The 6,000-nt window shown below is 46.7% G+C and overlaps 1 long non-coding RNA gene across 1 annotated transcript; it reads right to left on the reverse strand.

Moving 5' to 3' along the window:
- Positions 1-3,157: 3,157 nt before the first annotated feature.
- LOC136496382 (uncharacterized) lies at positions 3,158-3,766 on the reverse strand. The gene is made up of 3 exons (XR_010769037.1): positions 3,654-3,766; positions 3,358-3,571; positions 3,158-3,286 (listed from the first exon to the last, which is right to left on the reverse strand). It is a non-coding gene; the product is annotated as an uncharacterized lncRNA (long non-coding RNA).
- Positions 3,767-6,000: the final 2,234 nt, after the last annotated feature.

The following is a 6,000-nucleotide window of genomic DNA, read 5'->3' on the forward strand; positions in this document are numbered from 1 at the left end:
TTTGACTAAAGTTAAAGTAAACTATAATTTGGAATACGCGTAGCAAACTTTATACAAGTCTTATTCAATTCTTTGATTAAGCTGCCACTGTACTCATCTCAAGGCTCAAACTCAGTATCACGTAGGTTAGGTACTACTCCATCCGTTCCGAATTATAAGACATTTTGGTTTTTCTAGATACATTGTTTCCACTCTAAGTTCAAAGTAAAAACTATGTATCAAGAAAAGCCAAAACATAACAGCTAAAAAATGACGTCTACTGGATTGGTATATATTGGTGATGGACCCATATGTCAATGACAAACTTGAATAGTATCACTCAAAAAGTGAAAAAACAAAAAATAAAACGTAATAGCTAAAGAAGGTGTTCGAATATATAGGATGTATAAAAGAATCCAAATAAACGATGGATAACTAAAAAAATACTTATACCTCCAAAAAGATGTGAAAAATATACTTGTTTGAGCTAAAAAGGTTGTGTTCAAATACATAGGGTGTAGAAGAATCCAAATGAATGATAGATAACTGAAAAAAATACTTATATAGCTCCAAAAAGATGTGAAAATATACTTGTTTGAGCTAAAAACAATAACTTCAGGGAAGGAAGCCTCTGCTTGTGCATGGTGCTATGATAGGATGTGAGTCCCAAACATGCCCAACACACAGTTTTTGTGCTTGTACACTTGCACATGGATGGAGTGATAAAAGGTGTGCTAGTTGATCTTGGAACGATTGTTGTACTGTAAACATCCACCCTATGTCCCTATATGACTTGGATTCCTTTTGGCTTTCGGCTTTCCCAATTCTCGTTGCTCACCGGCGGTCCAGAGTCCAGACACTACAGCGCAGGAACACTGCAGGGGACACCGAGAAGTGGACGAAAGCGCGCGCAAAGCACTTTCCAGTTTCCACACGGCAAGAGAGGAGAACAACGACAGGGGCACTCACTACGGGATACTGTTTATTTACCGAGTGTGAGTAACACTCGGCAAATAGTGCTACACACTCGGCAAACTGTTTACCGAGTGCCACACTCGGTAAAGTGGACTCGGCAAACAACGACTCGGTGAAGTTATTTTACCGAGTGTAATATCGCGCACTCGGAGCATAGAGTTACCGAGTGCTACAATGACACTCGGTAAACAATTATGACTTGACGGTCGTCAGCCTCCAAACTAACCGTTAACGGCGAGGTTTACCGAGTGTCACTAGCAGCACTCGGTAAATAAATTAGCATTTCGTGATTAAAACAATTCCGAAATAAATTTTTTGAATAATGTTTACCGAGTGTAGCTCCTAACACTCGGTAAAAGAATAACCATTTTCGTGATTAAAACAATTCCGCAAATAAACTTCAGGAATAATGTTTACCGAGTGTTCCCACTCGGTAAAAAGTAGTCAAATATTTCCGAGTGGGGACGCGCACTCGGTAAAAAATGGCACACTCGGCAAAATTCACAGAATCAGAACCAATTGGTTCTGTTCGCTGTTTTACCGAGTGCTACACTCGGTAAAACTGACAGAATCTCTGTTTTACCGAGTGCTACACTCGGTAAAATATGTCCACAGAATTTTTTTTGTTTGTTTCAGTGCATATCCAGTCACAATAAGCAACAAAATCACAGGAAATTATAATAACATGACAGATAGGCAATATATATCACATATATGTCCACAAATGTCACATCCACTCACAATAACCAACATATGTCGACAAGCACCATGCAAAGTCCACAAACACCATCAACATATGTCCAAAGTCCACAAAGTTCAACCAAGTCCACAGTTCAACATACAAACCCATCAAACAAGGTCGGATGGCCTGTCACATGGTCGGAGGCCTGCGAGAAACGGAGTCAAGTCCAGGTCTTGATCACCCTGCATATCGTTGTTCGATCCAGCTGTAGAAGGTCCCTAGAATGAGATTGCACATGTGAGTTATCTGGATCAAAGCAAATTCTAAGGTCTAAGCTATGGTAGGTCAAACTAAGGTATAAGTCGAAGGTAGCTCTATATGACAAAGTGAAGAGTGCATCTAAGTGACTCACAGGAGTGCCGTCGCGCGGAGGTGGAGGCACCAACGGTATCATCGGCGGCGGCGGAGGCGGTGGAGGCTGGCCCATGCTCTGAGAAAAACGGGCCATGTACTCGTACCAGTCCTTGTGCGCTGCTGGAAGGCCTCAAGCTGGGCCTGCACTCGCGCCCTCTCCTGTGCCAACTCGGCCTGGTGCGACAGCTCGAGGGCCTGAAGCTGGCTCTGTGAGGCCTGCTGTGACTCCTGCAGGGCTTCAATCTGGGCCTACAATTATTTATCACATAGTTAGAATGCAAATAAAGAACGAGTAGAAAATGAATGGACAACGAATGCAACAGAACTAACCTGGAGTGCTACCACCTGGGGCTGTGAGCGTGGGCGTATGGGACTCGAACTCGTGCTCCGGGCTCTAATCTGGGCGAGTGTCTGAGTGTTGGCCGTGTCTATGGTGCTGTTGCCCATATAGTACCGCCCGTGTGGCTTACCTGGTCCCAACCTCATGACGATGTCACCCTCGAGGTCAGCGGTGCTCGGATCAAATTCTGACCCATGGATCTCTCTCGCCATCGCCCGTGTACTCGTGAGGCGCCTGTGCACGCTCGGGTTGCTGTATGCCTCGGGCGGGTCCTCCGGTTGTAGACGAGGTCGGGGTCCTTTGCCTTGCCCTTGTGTGCCAAGGCATATGCCTTGAACGAGGCGCACTCCTGGCCGGGGTGGAACCGCGTCTGCAGGAAGAAGCACAACAATAAGATATTATGCATTCAGAAGTTAGCATAGCAACAACGAAATGAAATCCGCGTACATATCTGGCTGCATATTCCTTGAGGGTAGTGGGGCCTTGTTTGTGCGAGGAACCCTGCATCATCGCACGGCAACGTGAGCGTACGGCGTGATATTGCTCGTACTCCTCACTCAACCACTTGTCCACAATGGCCTCCCAGCAGTTGTCCATCCCCGCACACCAAGCAGGAGGCACCTGCACGTACACGAGCACATGACAAATCATAAATCAATTTCAGTGCAATTAATCGCAGACGATGTAATCTCATGTTTACCGTCAAGTATTGCTCCTTAGTCAGGGGCAGGTGCACTGCCTGCGCTCTGGTGACTCTGTGTCCTCTGGGCATGGTAAATTCTTCTGCACAGGAGCTTTGTCTCGTAGAAGAGGTCCTGCACTCGGTGAACACAGACTCTGTTCACCACGTCATCCGCGTCCTCCCTACGTACTCCCTCCGCCAAGGTGTAGTAATCCTACAAGCAAATAAGTCAGTAATATACAATTAATGTGATGTTATTATCAGCATAGTGCGATGAACACGTACCCACAGCTCTTTCATCACCCGGTCGGCCTTGCTGTTATAACACCTGCCAGCTCGATCAGTCTGATCGCTGGCGGCGTGCCAGTGGGACCACTTCATGGCGGGCTGCACAACACCATCGATCCTCACCATCCCGGGGTAGTTTGCCCTGCACAGAAGACCCAGGATCCCGTTTACTCGGCGAGAGTGACTCCCTGGGATCACCATTTCCCAATCCCTGCACAAAGTTATTGAGATTGAATATTAGTTTCTGTTATAACTTAAAAACCTGTGAAGTAGTGTTAACATGCAAAAATTACTTAGTTCCGGAGGGTCGAATCACTGGCCGTCTCTGTATGGGTAAGTCTGGGAGGCGCGACGACCCTCGCAGCCAAACCGTAGGCACCCCATTTTCCTCTGCCAGCAAGTCGGCATCCTCCTCGCGCTCAGCCCGCTCGGCCTCATCCTCCCTCCGTGCCTCCTCCACCGCCTCCGCTATCTCCTCCCTGGTCTCCTCCTCCTCATCCTCCTCCGTGGCCGCTACGAACTCGTCGTCGTCGTCCTGTGGAGGTGTCGGCTCTCGACGCCCTCGTCGTCGCCGTCCTCCTCCTCCACCCTGGGCTCCACCTCCACCCTGGGCTCCACCTCCCTGGGCACGCCCTCGTCGTCGTCCTCCTCCTCCCTGGGCACGCCCTCCACCCTCAGTCTGTGCACGCCCTCCTCCTCCACCCTGGCTGGACCCCTCGCCACCAGCCAGTAAGGTCATAACCGACCTAATCTTCCTGATTCCACCGCCCACCATCAATCACCTGCAACAAAAGGAATAAACTATCAGTACGCATATACAAAAGTAAATGTATCATACATGTATAAAAGAGATGCAAAATAAGTAAATGTATCATACATGTATAAAAGAGATGCAAAATAAGTAAATGTATCATACATGTATAAAAGAGATGCAAAATAAGTAAATGTATCATACATGTATAAAATTGCCATAAGTACTACAGATCTTACATGTACTAGAAATAATCATCAAGATCATCGATAGGTGGGCCAAAAATCTCATCATCGCTATTGTCGACGTAATTATGATCGTCTCTCAAAGTCTCATCACTAGCGACACTGCCTGAATGGTGTTGCTCAAGTAATAACAAGTCCTTCGCGTTGTGAACCTCCTCTCCATCATCCCCGTCAACAATGACCGTATCATTGTCTACTTCCATTGCGAGATCTACATCTAAGACAATCTCAAAACTCCTTCTAATCCTTCTTCTTGAAAGAACTCTCCGTCATATGTGTTTGCATCGATGTTATAATCATCATCGTTTGGGACGGGTACTTTACCATGCGGCGATACCTTGTACACAACATCATACGCCTTAAGACGGTCTTTGGTTTGGCACGGGTATGAGAGATAATAAACTTGCGTGGCCTGTTGGGCCACAATGTACACGTCGTCTCCTAGCAAGACGGATGACTTTAGAACTTCGACTAACCCAAGCTCAGGGGTCTTTATCACTTCTTTGGGATCAAACCAATGGCATTTGAATATGACAGGACGAAGAGGTACACAACCAGGAAACTTGAGTTTGTATATTTCTTCAATTATTCCATAGTAGTCCAACCCATCTGTGCCTGGCGTGAAAACACCGGTATTTGTGGTTCTTCGATTCGGCCGACTCTGCTCGTGCCGAGTTGTGTGAAAGCGATATCCATTGACATCGTACACAGAGAATGACTTGACCCTAAATTCAAATCCATTGGCAACTTGCCTCAACTCGGCACTCATAGACACGTCAGTTTTGGCCTGCTAGTTCAAGTAGGATGATTCGTTATATATTTGTCGAGTTGAGAGTTAAGTACAAACAACAAATGAAATTGAACAGTACCTCCTCCTTGAACCAACAAATAAAAGTGGGATTTCGTTCTCCCGCGCCATGTCTTAGAAGGGTTTCAACTTCCGCTTCGGTGGGTTCCCTCCGTGATGGACGATGGTAGAGGAGAACAAATTTGCTGTAACGGCCGTTAACAAGAGGGTTGGATGGGTGCATGCAAAATATTGACAAGAAAAGAAACAAGTTTGTGTAAAACTTACGCAATGTACGGGCCAACCTCTTCAAGGTTCCGCAACACATACAGCTGGATAGAGCGCCACTCTTCTAGGCTCAACATCTTCAAGGTAGGTTCACTTGCACTTCCGAGTTGCCCTCGGAAAAGGCTGAGGGTCGACTGATTGTCGCAGCATTGTAACGAGGGGGTGGATTATGCACGTTAGGAAGGTTGTCGGCATAGTATCTTGTTGTGAAGTATGACACCTCCTCCACAATGGATGCCTCTGCACAGGAAGCTTCAATTTTGCATTTATTTTTGCATTTTGTTCTAAGAACCTTTAGGCATCGCTCAATTGGATAGCACCAACGGGCATGCACAGGGCCCCCCATTTTTGCCTCATATGGTAGGTGCAAGAGCAAATGTTGCATCGGATTGAAGAAGCCGGGGGGAAAGATCTTCTCCAACTTGCAGAGCAACACCGGGGCCATTCTTTCCATTTCTTCAATCTCGGTCCGAGATATCTCCTTAGCACATAGCTTGCGGAAGAACATGCTCAACTCTGCCATCACTCGCCAGATGTGATCAGGGAAATAGCCACGAACCATCACCGGA

Source organism: Miscanthus floridulus, chromosome 12 (assembly GCF_019320115.1).
Source record: "Miscanthus floridulus cultivar M001 chromosome 12, ASM1932011v1, whole genome shotgun sequence".
NCBI lineage: Eukaryota > Viridiplantae > Streptophyta > Magnoliopsida > Poales > Poaceae > Miscanthus > Miscanthus floridulus.